The sequence below is a fragment of the Cherax quadricarinatus genome, chromosome 33 (genome assembly GCF_038502225.1).
Source record: "Cherax quadricarinatus isolate ZL_2023a chromosome 33, ASM3850222v1, whole genome shotgun sequence".
Lineage (NCBI taxonomy): Eukaryota > Metazoa > Arthropoda > Malacostraca > Decapoda > Parastacidae > Cherax > Cherax quadricarinatus.
In genome coordinates this window covers 10,736,911-10,752,492 of record NC_091324.1, presented here as the reverse complement: position 1 = coordinate 10,752,492, position 15,582 = coordinate 10,736,911, and the positions used below count along the sequence as shown (strand labels likewise).

At 43.0% G+C, this 15,582-nt stretch overlaps 1 protein-coding gene across 2 annotated transcripts in view; it reads right to left on the bottom strand.

Moving 5' to 3' along the window:
* Window positions 1-15,582, bottom strand: part of LOC128694035 (forkhead box protein E4) — a 258,511-nt gene that overhangs the window by 173,104 nt on the left and 69,825 nt on the right. The gene's annotated exons all lie outside the window — the stretch shown is intronic.

The following is a 15,582-nucleotide window of genomic DNA, read 5'->3' as shown; positions in this document are numbered from 1 at the left end:
CACAGTGTTTGCTTTTTGTAAATCGAGTATGGATGCTGTAATTCGATAGGATGCGATGGTGGGAAAAAGACCTCGGAACTAAAAAAAAAAGTCGCATATTGTACTAAATAAATAGTAGCAAAATTTTCATATCTTATTTTTAAACATTAATAAGTAAAAAAAAAGGCCTTAATAATTTGCATATATTTTCCATAAATATAATGTGTATGAAGACACTTACATGGTTGCTTTGTTAAGGGTTCCTAAAGTGGGTTATGTTTGTCTTTCTGTGACGCCGTTTCAACTGCCACACTCAGTTTTTACTCAGACTTTTTAGAACAGTTATATTTTTCTCTTAAGCAGAATTTTATAATTGTTTACCTTATAAGAACGTCCCTCTTATTTATAAAAATAATATTGTCAAATTTTTTGGGATGTGGTAAGTTAGTATACATTATATACATTCATTTATTTATTTATTTATTAAACACACCAGCCGTATCCCACCGAGGCAGGGTGACCCGAAAAAGAAGAAACGAAAGTTTTTCTTCTTTTTGCATTTAGTAATATATAGAGAAGGGGGTTACTAGCCCCTTGCTCCCGACATTTTAATCACCCCTTAGGACACGCATGGCTTACGGAAGAAGGATTATTCTCCACTTCCCCATACATACATACATACATACATACATACATACATACATACATACATACATACATACATACATACATGCATACATACATACATACATACATACATACATACATATATACATATATACATATATACATATATACATATATACATATATACATATATACATATATACATATATATATATATATATATATATATATATATATATATATATATATATATACATATATATATATATATATATATATGTATATATGTATATATATGTATATATATATACATATGCAACCGGTAAGAAGTGGTATTTTAGCAGTAACAAACTGCAGCTAGCCGGAGATTGAATCCTTGTTGTTTTAGCCCACCTCCTGAGAAGCAAGTCAAAACTCACGACACTTTAACCATTACACCAACTGTCCGGTTCTAACTTCATGAGTTTTGACTTGCTTCCTAGGAGACGAGCTAAAACAACACGGGTTCGATCCCCGGCTAACAGCAGTTTGTTACTGCTAATGTGTATATATACGTGTGTATGTGTGTGTGTGTTAGTTACCAGTTTGTCGTAGGCACATGTCGATTTGACACTAGGCCTGTTGTATATGTGTGTGTGTGTGTGTGTGTGTGTGTGTGTGTGTGTGTGTGTATGTACTCATCTAATTGTGGTTACAGGGGTCGAGACACAGCTCCTGGCCCCGCCTCTTCACTGACCGCTACTAGGTCCTCTCTCTCTGCTTCCAGAGCTTTGTCATACCTCGTCTTAAAGCTATGTATGGTTCCTGCCGCCACTACATCACTTGTTAGGCTATTTCACTTCCTGACGACTCTGACTGAAGAAATACTTCCTAACATCCCCATGACTCGTCTGAGTCTTCAGCTTCCCATTGTGACCCCTTGTTTCTGTGTCCCCTCTCTGGAACAACCTGTCTCTGTCTACCTTATCTATTCCACACAATGTTTTGTATGTCGTTATCATGTCTCCCCTGACCCGCCTGTCCTCCAATGTCGTCAGTCCGATTTCCCTCAACCTTTCTTCGTAGGACATACCCCTGAGCTCTGGAACTAGCCTTGTTGCAAACCTTTGCACTTTCTCTAATTTCTTGACGTGTTTGACCAGGTGTGGGTTCCAAACTGGAGCTGCATATACTCCAGCATGGGCCTGATGTACACAGTGTACAGTGTCTTGAACGATTCATTACTAAGGTATCGGAACGCTATTCTCAGGTTTGCCATGCGCCCATATGCTGCAGCAGTTATCTGGTTGATGTGTGCCTCTGGAGACATGCTCGGTGTTATGGTCACCCCAAGATCTTTCTCCTTGAGCGAGGTTTGCAGTCCTTGGCCACCTAGTCTATACTCTGTCTGCGGTCTTCTTTGCCCTTCTCCGATCTTCATGACTTTGCACTTGGCAGAGTTGAATTCGAGAAGCCAGTTGCTGGACAACGTGTCCAGCCTGTCCAGGTCTCTTTGAAGTCCTGCCTGGTCCACATCTGATTTAATTCTCTTCATTAACTTCACATCATCTGCGAACAGGAACACCTCTGAGTCTATCCCTTCCATCATGTCATTCACATATACCAGAAATAGCACTGGTCCTAGGACCAACCCCTGTGGGACCCCGCTCGTCACAGGTGCCCAGTGTGTGTGTGTGTGTGTGGTGTGTGGGTTGTGTGTGTACTCACATAATTGTGGTTGGAGTGGTCGAGACTCAGCTCCTGGCCCCGCCTCTTCACTGATCGCTACTAGGTCCTCTCCCGCTCTGCTTCCTGAGCTTTGTCATACCTCTTCTTAAAACTATGTATAGTTCCTGCCTCCACTACTTCACTTGCTAGGCTATTCCACTTCCTGACGACTCTATGACTGAAGAAATACTTCCTAACGTCCCTGTGACTCTTCTGAGTCTTCAGCTTCCAGTTGTGACCCCTTGTTTCTGTGTCCCCTCTCTGGAACATCCTATCTCTGTCCACCTTGTCTATTCCCCGCAGTATCTTGTATGTCGTTATCATATCTCCCCTGACCCTTCTGTCCTCCAGTGTCGTCAGTCCGATTTCTCTCAACCTTTCCTCGTACGACATTCCCCTGAGCTCTGGGACTAGCCTTGTTGCAAACCTTTGTACTTTCTCTGTGTGTGTTACCATTTGGCCTAGGCACATGTCGATTAGACACTAGGCCTGTTGTATGTACATGCGTGTGTGTGTGTATGTCTGTCCGTGTGTGTGTGTGTGTGTGTGTGTGTGTGTATCATGTGGGGTTTGAACACATGGATAGGGTAAAGAAATACTCACGTAGGCTGGAAGTACGTATATTACGGATAATGTGGGAAGCGCCAAACAGCCGTGACCTGCCTCCTTGCTCTCTCACGTAAGACTAACTAACCCCAGTACCCATATGTGAGGGGGTGTTTGAATACTGCTGTGGTCAGCACAATATGAATACAGACAGTGATTCATGCAGAGACGGTTGGTAGTGAGTCATCGACTGGTACGCTGGTTACTGGTAACTGGTTACTGGAACTGGTACTACTACTGAGAGCTCGGCGACGGTCTCAGTAGTAGTAGCAGTTCCAGTAACCAGTTACCAGTAACCAGTGTACCAGTAGATGACTCACTACCAACCGTCTCTGCATGAATCACTGTCTGTATTCATATTGTGCTGACCACAGCAGTATTCAAACACCCCCTCACATATGGGTACTGGGGTTAGTTAGTCTTACGTGAGAGAGCAAGGAGGCAGGTCACGGCTGTATGGCGCTTCCCACTTTATCCGTAATATACGTACTTCCAGCCTACGTGAGTATTTCTTTACCCTATCCACGTGTTCGAACCCCACATGATAAATGGTGGCAGCGGTGGGATTGAACTCTTGGATAGTCAAGGTCCATCTGGCTAACCTTCCAGTAGGTTGTTTGTTCTGGAATAAAGGTATCAGTGGAGCATGGTCTGTCAAGACATGAACAGAGTACTGATAAATAATGTATCGGAAGTGCTTTAAAGACCATACTATTGCTAAAGCTTCTTGCTCAGTTACTGTATAATTACGTTCAGCCTTTGTAAGGACTCGGCTAGCAAATGCAACTGCGTTGTACTTGCCATCGGTCTTCTGAGCTAGTACGGCGCCAATGCCAATTGAACTAGCATCAGTTGTCAGATAGAAGGGCTTAGAAAAATCTGGAAATTTCAAAATTGGAGCAGATGTTAGCTTTTCTTTTAGAGTTTGGAATGCTCTTTCTTGATGGAAGGTCCAAACAAAAGGAGCATCTTTCTTAAGCAACTCAGTTAGAGGAGCAGCTATGGAAGAAAAATTGGCAATGAAAGATCTATAAAAACCTGCTAAGCCCACAAAGGATCTTACGGCATCAGCAGTTTTGGGAGTTGGAAAATTTAGTACTGCAGTTACTTTACTTTGGTCAGTCGTAACCCCTCTAGGAGTGACTACGTGACCAAGAAACTTAATTTCTGATCTGAAAAATTGACATTTAGACAGTTTTATCTTTAAATTGGCTTCTTCAAGTTTACCAAGTACTACATCAAGTCTTTTCAAGTATGTATCCACATCTTTAGACATGACGATTAGGTCATCTAAGTACACCATAAGTGCATTACCTATGAGACCTCTAAAGATATTAGTCATGAGCCTTGAGAACGTGATAGGGGAGGATCGTAATCCAAATGCCATACGGAGGAAGTGATAATGACCTGTAGGAGTGGAGAATGCAGTTAGCTCTTGGCTGTCCTCGTGATGAGGGACTTGCCAAAACCCTTGTAACAAATCCAGGGTTGAAAAGACTTTGTTATCTCCGATGTTACGTAAAAGATCACCCAGTACAGGAAGTGGGAAGCGATCTGGAATAGTTTTCGCGTTTAACTTCCTAAAGTCAATTACTGGGCGCCAAGTACCATCCTTCTTAGGTACTAGGATCAAGGGTGCATTCCAAGGTGAATTGCTAGGTGCAGTAACTCCATCATCAAGCATTTGACTGATCAATTCTTCTGCGACAGCAACTTGTGAATGAGGCATTCTGTACGCAAGTATGTAGATAGGTCTAGTACCAGGTTCAAGTGGAATACGATGGGACAATAAGTTTGTTATACCCATCTTCTCACCTGGTAAGGCAATGGCTTTACGACGTTTGTTCAACAGAATCAACAAACGCTTGACTTCATCTGGGAAGTCAGTGGGAGCTAAGTCTTTCTCCTCAACTGGTGGAACAGATTGATCCAGTGAAGTGGATGAGGTCTCCCGGCAGAAATAGCACCGACCCACTGGTCAGGTGACAACTCGTCCTCTACCTGAACAGGGTAAGGATAGTGAACAAGGTCAACAAGATTGGTATTGGCTCTGAGACGAACACTGTGACCAGAAGTGTTAGCTAGGAAGAAATGGATCTTACTATCTCTTACAACATGTAAGGATGGTTCAACAAATAGACCTTTTACTTTGCAGGAATCTTACTAAGTGGTCACAATATGAGGAACTGATTCGTTCTTTCCTTGTACCAGTAAAAACAGCTGATCCATATGTCGTTCTTAGGGAACTAGTGAATGCTACACCCATGACTAATGAATCGTTGAGTGCCTTTGCTATTAGATTAGACAAACTTTTATCATCATTTATCAATGCTGTCCAGTCCTCAGCTTTTGTCCCTGACGAGGTTAAACCATTCACAGAACCGTTTGCTAAAATAGCAGCTTTTGGAGCAATTAAAGAACTAATGCCACCTGCTTCCGTGTGTGCTTATGAGGCTAATCCTCCAACTGTGACGATGGAACCACTTACAGCCCTAAATCATGTACGTTCCTTGTGCCCCCAGGGTACTTTCCCATGTATCAAAAGTAATTTCACACCTATGCCTCAGTCTGCACCACCTCTTGTTTGCGCCACAGAGACAAATCGTGGTCGTCAACCATCTCAGAGATCACCAAGGACCAGTGTACAGAGTCATTATAAACCTCGTAGTATTCATAGTACATTCAGTAACCATAGTCGGCGGACTTGTTACAACTGTGGTTTCTGTGGCCATATTGCAATTAATTGTCCTGATAGTTACCCTAAGAGGCGTCGTACTGATGATGAGTACCAGTCAGATCTTCCCTACTGTACTTATCATAGAATACGTGGACATGACACATCTGAGTGCAATGCTCTCTACAACCTTCAGTACTCTAGGTCTTTCCGTGGCCGTTCCAACCGCAGAACCCGTAGAGGAAACAGACGTCGTGGTTCTCAAAATAACCAGAACCAGGCTCATTCTTCCAATTCGGGGGAATTCGAGCACCCCAGTCAAACCGTCCCATGGTGACAGTAGGTGATAATGAGTACACCATCCCCGTTCACAATTCCTTTGAAGCCTTAAGCAGTCTCGAGAATGACAATCCTGCTGATGATGTTGCTTCACATGTCTCTGACATAGATGATTTTGGGGATGAAGTGGAACAAGTCTTTTCTGATGACAATCCACCTTTTTGTTTGCACATAACTTCCAATGCAACCATAGGCCCTATAGTGCAAGCATCTGTTCATAATGCGCCCGTTCATTTGTTCATGGACTCTTGTGCGCAAGTCAATATTATTAGGTCTAGTTTCTTTAAGGATAAGCAGTTACGACATGTCTTTCTCGTAGAACCGACTCATGTGTCCTCCCTTAGTGGAGTAGCTGGTTCTCACCTGCGTGTCCGAGGTCGGACTTCCCTAACTTTTTCTATCCAAGGTAGAGACTTCACTGCTTCCTTCCTTGTTGTCGACCAGATTACTTTCCCTGGTGACCGTCTACTGGGATTTGCTTCCATGCAAGACTTACGCATTGTGCTCGACCCGTACCGATGGCATGCCCAAATTGACGACTTGATCGTTCCATTCTGGGGTTACCAGCTTGGATCAGAAATCTGTCATACTGCTGCAGAGTATGATGTACGGATTAAGTCCTTACAAGCCAATGCATTCTCCAGTAGCGTACCCAAGTGGTCAGGCACTGGTAATTCTGTCACTCCCGTCTGTGTACCTATACCTTCAGACTTGCAGGATAGTGTTCCGTTGCCTCAAGTGTCCGAGGACACTCAGACTGCCTTGAGTGCACAACCTATCCCTGCAATGACTGCTAGTTCGAGTAGTAGTTTCTCCACAGGGGATGCCTTGTCAGAAAACGATTACTTGAAACTAGTAATGCCATCTTTTGTTGATGTCACATGCCGTCTGCAGAAAGACGTCTCTGTTGCGGCTAGTGCTCTCACTAGAGTGTCTGTAGTTGTTAGTGTTCCAGATGGTGATAAGGTCCTAGTTGACAGTGATTCATGCAGAGACGGTTGGTAGTGAGTCATCTACTGGTACACTGGTTACTGGTTACTGGAACTGGTACTACTACTGAGATGTGTGTGTGTGTGTGTGTACTCATCTAATTGTGGTTGCAGGGGTCGATACTCAGCTCCTGGCCCCGCCTCTTCACTGAGTGCTACTAGGTCCCCTCTCTCCCTGCTCCATGAGCTTTATCATACTTCATCTTAAAGCTATGTATGGTTCCTACCTCCACTACATTACTTGCTAGGCTGTTCCACTTCCTGACTACTCTATGACTGAAGAAATACTTCCTAACATCCCTTTAACTCATCTGGGTCTTCAGCTTCCACCTGTGACCCTTGTTTCTGTGTCCCCTCTCTGGAACATCCTGTCTCTCTCCACCTTGTCTATTCCACGCAGAATTTTGTATGTTGTCATCATGTCTCCCCTAATCCTCCTGTCCTCCAGTATTGTCAGGCCAATTTCCATTAATCTTTGTGTGTGTGTGTGTGTGTGTGTGTGTACTGTATATACATATATATCTGTATATATAATGTCGTGCCGAATACGCAGAACTTGCGATCTTGGCTTAAATAGCAACGTTCATCTTGCCATATAGGACAAGTGAAAATTTGTATATGCAATAATTTAGCCAAAATCATTCTGAACCTAACGAAAAAAATATATTTCACTGTGTTTGTTTAGTATTAAATTACTGTAAACAAATCTAAAATATATTTAGCTGGGTTAGGCTAAAATAAATTGTTCTTGTTATGATAAGGTTAGGTAAGTTTTCTAAGATTCTTTTGGTGCAAAATTAAAATTTTTTACATTAACATTAATGAAAAAAATATAGTTTTAAACGTATAAGAGAAAATTTTAGAAAGGACTTAATTTTAAAAGAGTTCTTGCTAATTGACCAGTTTTACATATTCGGCACGACATATATATATATATATATATATATATATATATATATATATATATATATATATATATATATATATATATATATATATATATATATGTCCTAAACGAAACATGTTGGGAAGATGTCTTAAATGACATGGATCCAAACCAGTGCCTTGAAAGGATCAACTTCCTGGCAGCCGAAGCATATTCTAGGCATATTCCCCTAAGAAAGAAGAAGAGCAGGAGTAAACTGGAGTGAGAAAGACGCTCCCTCTACAGAAGACGAAGAAGAGTCACTGAGCTCCTCAGGAGTGCTAGAATATCTGATACACGAAAGGAGGCGCTGACCAGGGAAGTGGAAACTATCGAACTTAAGTTAAATGACTCTTACAGGAACCAGGAGAGGCAGGAGGAGCTTAAAGCTATTAGTGAAATTGAAAGAAATTAAAAATATTTCTTTTCATATGCCAAAAACAAGGCAAATACCACATCTAGTATCGGGCCCTTACTCAGACAGGATGGGACTTACACAGATGACAACAAGGAAATGAGTGAAATATTGAAATCCCAGTACGACTCTTGTGTTTAGTGAACCACTAATCAGTCTGAGGATCGACGACCCAAATGATTTCTTCATGAATGAGCCTCAAAACTCCGTAAATGTATGCCAGATTTCCGACATTACCCTAACTCCGATAGATTTCGAAAAAGCCATTGACAACATGCCTATGCACTCAGCCCCGGGCCCAGACTCGTGGAACTCTGTTTTCATTAAGAACTGCAAGAAACCCCTCCCGTGTGCCCTATGTGGAACAAACTCCCAAGTACAGTTATAGAGACTAAAACGTTGTGTAGTTTTAAAAATAGGTTAGATAAATACATGAGTGGGTGTGGGTGGGTGTGAATTGGACCTGATTAGCTTGTGCTGCTGGGTCAGTTGCCGTGTTCCTTCCTTAAGTGAATGTGACCTGAGCTTAGGTTGGGTGCATTGGCTTAAGCCCATAAGAGACTTGGACCTGCCTCGCATGGGCCAGTAGGCCTGCTGCGGTGTTCCTTCTTATGTTCTTATGTGTGTATGTGTGTATATATATATATATATATATATATATATATATATATATATATATATATATATATATATACATATATATATATATATATATACCTGGAGGTTATTCCGGGGATCAACGCCCCCGCGGCCCGGTCCATGACCAGGCCTTTCGATGGATCAGGGCCTGATCAACCAGGCTGTTACTGCTGGCCGCACGCAGTCCAACGTACGAGCCACAGCCCGGCTGATCCGGCACTGACTTTAGGTATCTATCCAGCTTTCTCTTGAAGGCAGCCAGGGGCTTATTGGCAATTCCTCTAATGCTTGATGGGAGGCTGTTGAACAGTCTTGGGCCCCGGACACGTATGGTGTTTTCTCTTAGTGTACCAATGGCGCCCCTATTTTTTATTGGGGGCATTTTGCATCGCCTGCCCAGTCTTTTACTTTCGTAGGGAGTGATTTGTGTGTGCAGATTTGGACCATTCCTTCCAAGATTTTCCAAGTGTAGATTATGATATATCTCTTCCTCCTGCGTTCCAACGAGTACAAGTCAAGTGTTTCCAAGCGTTCCCAGTAGTTAAGGTGCTTGACAGAACTTATACGTGCAGTAAAGGATCTCTGTACACTCTCTAGATCTGCGATTTCACCTGCTTTGAATGGAGATGTTAATGTACAGCAGTATTCCAGCCTAGAGAGAACAAGTGATTTGAAAAGGATCATCATTGGCTTGGCATCTCTCGTTTTGAAAGTTCTCATTATCCATCCTATCATTTTCTTTGCACGTACGATCGTGGCACTGTTGTGATCCTTGAAAGTGAGATCCTCAGACATTACTACTCCCAGGTCCCTTACATTATTTTTCCGCTCTATTGTATGGCCGGAGTCAGTAGTATACTCTGTTCTAGTTATTATCTCCTCCAGTTTTCCATAACGGAGTAGTTGGAATTTGTCCTCATTGAACATCATATTGTTTACCGTTGCCCACTGGAAAACTTTGTTTATATCTTCTTGGAGGTTAACCGCGTCCTCAGCGGATGACAGCCTCATGCAGATCCTAGTATCATCCGCAAAGGATGATACGGTGCTGTGGTGTATATCTCTGTCTATGTCTGATATGAGGATAAGGAATAAGATGGGGGCGAGTACTGTGCCTTGTGGAACAGAGCTCTTCACTATGGCAGCCTCCGATTTAACTCTGTTGACCACTACTCTTTGTGTTAGGAAGTTGAAGATCCATCTCCCCACTTTCCCAGTTATTCCTTTAGCACGTATTTTATAGGCTATTACGCCATGATCGCATTTGTCAAATGCTTTTGCAAAGTGTGTGTGTATATTACATCTGCATTCTGATTTTCTTCCAGTGTATCCAAGGCCATGTCATAGTGATCCAGTAGTTGTGAGAGGCAGGAGCGACCTGCCCTGAACCCATGTTGCCCTGGATTGTGCAGATTTTGGGAATCCATGTGATTTGCAATCCTGCTTCTTAGCACTCTTTCAAAGATTTTTATGATGTGGGACGTCAGAGCTATTGGTCTATAGTTCTTAGCTAATGCTTTGCTGCTACCTTTATGGAGTGGGGCTATATCCGTTGTTTTAAGTGACTGGAATTTCACCCATGTCCAAGCTCCTCCTCCATAGTGTACTTAAAACATAAGAACATAACAACGAAGGAACACTACAGCAGGCCTACTGGCCCATGCGAGGCAGGTCCAAGTCTCTTATGGGCTTAAGCCAATGCACCCAACCTAAGCTCAGGTCACATTCACTTAAGGAAGGAACACGGCAACTGACCCAGCAGCACAAGCTAATCAGGTCCAATTCACACCCACTCATGTATTTATCTAACCTATTTTTAAAACTACACAACGTTTTTGCCTCTATAACTGTACTTGGGAGTTTGTTCCACTCATCCACAACTCTATTACCAAACCAGTTCTTTCCTGTATCCTTCCTGAATCTTAATTTTCCAACTTAAAACCATTGCTGCGAGTCCTGTCCAGACTAGATATTTTCAGCACAGTATTTACATCCCCTTTATTTATTCCTGTCTTCCATTTATACACCTCAATCATATCCCCCCTTTCTAGAGAGATACACAGAATATATATATATATATATATATATATATATATATATATATATATATATATATATATATATATATATATATATATATATATATATATATATATATATATATATATATATAAGAATATGTAAGACATTAAACTTATGTTTCTAGCATTTCATCTTGGTCTTCAGAGCTGTTAACATCTAAAGAGTAAAAGGAAAATAAGTTCATATCAACTTAGAAAAAATGCAGCGAAGATAAAAAGAAAAAGCTGGAGGAATTATCGCAAATTCTTTGGGGATATCAGTGCGAAATTCTATGTGTTGTGTTCTGAGCCCGACGCTGAGAGAGAATACGGTTTGCTATCTGATCCTAGCTTCCTTCCTAGCCTCGGATACCAGACTTATCTTCGCTATTTTCATCTAACTTAAAAGACAACCAATTACTAATGAGTAATCCTGTGGCTGAGATACGTCGGCGAGGGGGCTACTGCCAGTGATCCCTCACAGAGTTATTGGACGTGATCGACTCAGCAGTGAGCTGCTCTGAGTCACCTCAGGTGATTCACCAGCATCTTGCCCTTCCTGGAGCAACCCATTATCGCAGCACCAAGAATGATACTCATGCAGGATTGAACGTTTCCTAATTATGCTCAGCCACCGTGTTGCCAGACATGACGCTGAGTTTTTTATTTCTTTATATGCGGTAAAAAATGCATCTTTTATAGGTTTCCGTTAGCTAACCCGACATAACTTTACTTAACCTAACCTGTCTTTATTTAGAAGAAATATATTATTATTTATAGAATTACAGGAAACCTTAAGAAGTTGAGAATGGGAACTTCTTGGAAAATACCATAGTACAGTGAGGATAGGTTGCCCTGGTTCATCATACTCCCATATTGAGGTGTGACGCTGCAACACCCGCATTAATCTGTGGCGCTAGAAGGCTGTATTTACACCAAAAGTTTATTTACTTCCTATTTTAAGTTTTTTTTTATAATAGTGAATAGGTGAACTACGTCTCAATATTCCACGTGCAATTGCTATGTCTCAAACCTATTTAAAAAAAAAAACTGTGCTTTCCACACTGGAGTTCGGAACGTCTACTCTAAGACCATTACAGTTATTCATTCTTTCCGTCAACTCTCATGAAGCTACATAAAAAATAAGAAAGAGTAAAAAAAAAATTCAGGTTGCTTGCTAGCAGCCAGCTCTTTGTTGACCTCAATTAGAGTGCCAGGCTGAGCGGACACTGTTTACAAATAATGGTCGTAATATTTCCATCCCTATCCAAATATTTTCCCTTGCAAGACCCACGAGGTGTAAACCTGCCCCTACACGGTAACACAACACTAATTCACCGTCGACACTCCACAACTGACTTCAGTGCTCCATTATATTCTTAGTGTCACTGTTGTGGAAAAAACAAATTGAGATTGCTGAAGGTAGAAATTATACGGTGAATATGTATGTGTACTCACCTAGTTGCGGTTGAAAGGGTCGATTCACAGCTCCTGGCCTCGCCTCTTCATTGGCCCCACTCGGTCACTCTTCCCGCTCCATGAGCTTTATCATATCTCTTCTTAAAGCTATGTATGGATCCTGTCTTCACTACATCACTACCCAGACTATTCCACTTCCTGACAACTCTGTGACTGAAAAAATAGTTCCTAACATCCCTGTGGTTCATCTCAGTCTTCAACTTCCAACTGTGACCCCTTGTTGCTGTGTCCCATCTCTGGAATATCCTTTCTCTGTTCACCTAGTCGATTCCTTTCAGTATTTTATATGTCGTTATCATATCCCTCCTAAACCATACCACGGGCGGGGATAGAACCCGCGATCAGAGAGTCTCAAAACTCCAGACAGTGTCATTACGATTTCGTGAGTCATATCCCTCCTATTTCTCCTGTCCTGTGTGTACGTATATGTATGTTTATATGTGTGTGTCTGTGTCTGTCTGTCTCTGCCTTTGACAACCGGTAACACACACACACACACACGCGCGCGCGGGATCCCACAAGGGTCGGTCCTAGGATCAGTGCTATTTTTGGTATATGTGAATGACATGATGGAAGGGATACACTCAGAGGTGTCCCTGTTCGCAAATGATGTGAAATTAATAAGGAGAATTAAATCAGATGAGGATCAGGCAGGCCTTCAAAGAGACCTGGATAGGCTGGACACCTGTCCAGCAACTGGCTTCTCGAATTCAACCCTGCCAAATGCAAAATCATGAAGATCGGAGAAGGGCAAAGAAGACCGCAGACAGAGTATAAGCTAGGTGGCCAACGACTGCAAACCTCGCTCAAGGAGAAAGATCTTGGCGTGAGTATAACAACGACCATGTCTCCGGAAGCACACATCAACCGGATAACTGCTGCAGTATATAGGCGTCTGGCAAACCTGAGATGAGCATTCCGATACCTAAGTAAGAAATCTTTCAAGACACTGTTTACCGTGTAAGATAAGATAAGATAAGATAAGATTTCGTTCGGATTTTTAACCCCGGAGGGTTAGCCACCCAGGATAACCCAAGAAAGTCAGTGCGTCATCGAGGACTGTCTAACTTATTTCCATTGGGGTCCTTAATCTTGTCCCCCAGGATGCGACCCACACCAGTCGACTAACACCCAGGTACCTATTTGCTGCTAGGTGAACAGGACAACAGGTGTAAGGAAACGTGTCGAAATGTTTCCACCCGCCGGGAACCGAACCCGGGCCCTCCGTGTGTGAAGTGGGAGCTTTAGCCACCAGGCCACCGGGCCACCAGCCACGTCACGTCAGGCCCATACTGGAGTATGCAGCACCAGTTTGGAACCCGCACCGGGTCAAGCACGTTAAGAAATTAGAGAAAGTGCAAAGGTTTGCTACAAGGTTAGTTCCAGAGCTATGGGGAATGTCCTATTAAGAAAAGTTGAGGGAAATCGACCTGACGACGCTGGAGGACAGGAGGGATAGGGGAGACATGATAACGACATACAAAATACTGCGTGGAATAGACAAGGTGGACAGAGACAAGATGTTCCAGAGAGGGGACACAGACACAAGAAGTAGAAGACTCAGATGAGCCACAGGGATGTTAGGAAGCATTTCTTGTCATAGAGTGGTCAGGAAGTGGAACAGTCTGGCGAGCGATGTAGTGGAGGCAGGAACCATACATAGCTTTAAGACGACGTATGATAAGTTCATGGAGCAGGGAGAGAGAGGACCTAGTAGCATTCAGTGAAGAGGCGGGGCCAGGAGCTGCGTCTCGACCCCTGCAACTACAATTAGGTGAGCACACACACACACACACACATCACACATCACACATCACACATCACACATACACACACACACACACACACACACACACACACACACACACACACACACACACACACACACACACACACACACACACACACACACACACACACACACATATAACACACACGCACACACACACACACACACACACATTACCAGACTCACACATACACTCCCCCCTCCCCCCCCGACATCTCACTCCTTCACCTGATCCCTCCCCTCCCTCTCACCCTCCCCCTCCCCACCTCTCCCTCCTTCCCCCTCTCCTTCTCCCACTCACCCACTTGCTTCACTCTCCTTCCCACTCCCCCTTCCCACTAATATCCCACATAGCCACAGTTCCTCCTCTACCTCCCCCCCCTAACATACAGAATTACATAGGTTTCCCACTTTGAGGCAATCAGGATAAAACAAAAATGGGTTGTCAGAGAGCAACAAGAAAAACCAAGGGACAGGAGGAAGAAACTGCAAAGGAAGATTGGGCAGCAGAGCTCACAAAAAGGGAACATGAATGGGAAAAGAAACTAGAAGAACTTAGCATGAGAATGGAAGAGAGGATAGACATGGAAAGCAGGAAGTGGGAGGTGCAAGTCAAAGCAGCAGAGGCCAGGATACAGAGTTTAGAAGAGGAACTGAAAAATCTGAAACAGCGTAAAGAACTAAAGAACATTTTGGGATTGAAAACAGAGACTGCTACCTCAGTCACAAATAAGGGGACTGTAGGGAAAGAAGGAGCAAAACAGCATGTAGAAGCTCAATCAGTGGAGACTGTAGTAAATGAAAGAGCTAAGCTATATGTGGAGGCCCTAACAGACCACAGCAGAGCCCAGGGAAAGCCGAGAAGGGAAAATGACAGGCCACTGAGCCCAAGTACATTAGCTAGTGAAAATGAAGAAAGGAAAGCTGCAATGGAGGAAATCAAATTGAATGAGGGGATACACAGGGATATGCAGTGGGAGAATGAAAGGGTGAGGTCAGTCTTTGTGTATGGGCTCCAGGAAGTTGAAGGGGAAATATATGAAGCCAGAAAACAAGGAGAAAAAAAAGCAATTGAAAGCATCATGAAAGCAATAGGAGAAGACGACATGACCCAGCTGGAAAATTTTCGGAGAATAGGGGGGTATGTAAAAAAAAGAACCCGGCCAGTGAAAGTGACCTTCAAGGCAGAATCGACTCGGAACAGGATCCTGCAGGAGAAAGCACGATTAAGGGACATGCCGGCATACAGGAAGGTGTATCTCGACCGCGACAGATCACAAGCAGAAAGGCAGAAACAGAGAGAGATGGTACAAAGGCGAAAGGAGGAAAGAGAGGGGATGGAGAAGACAGGCAG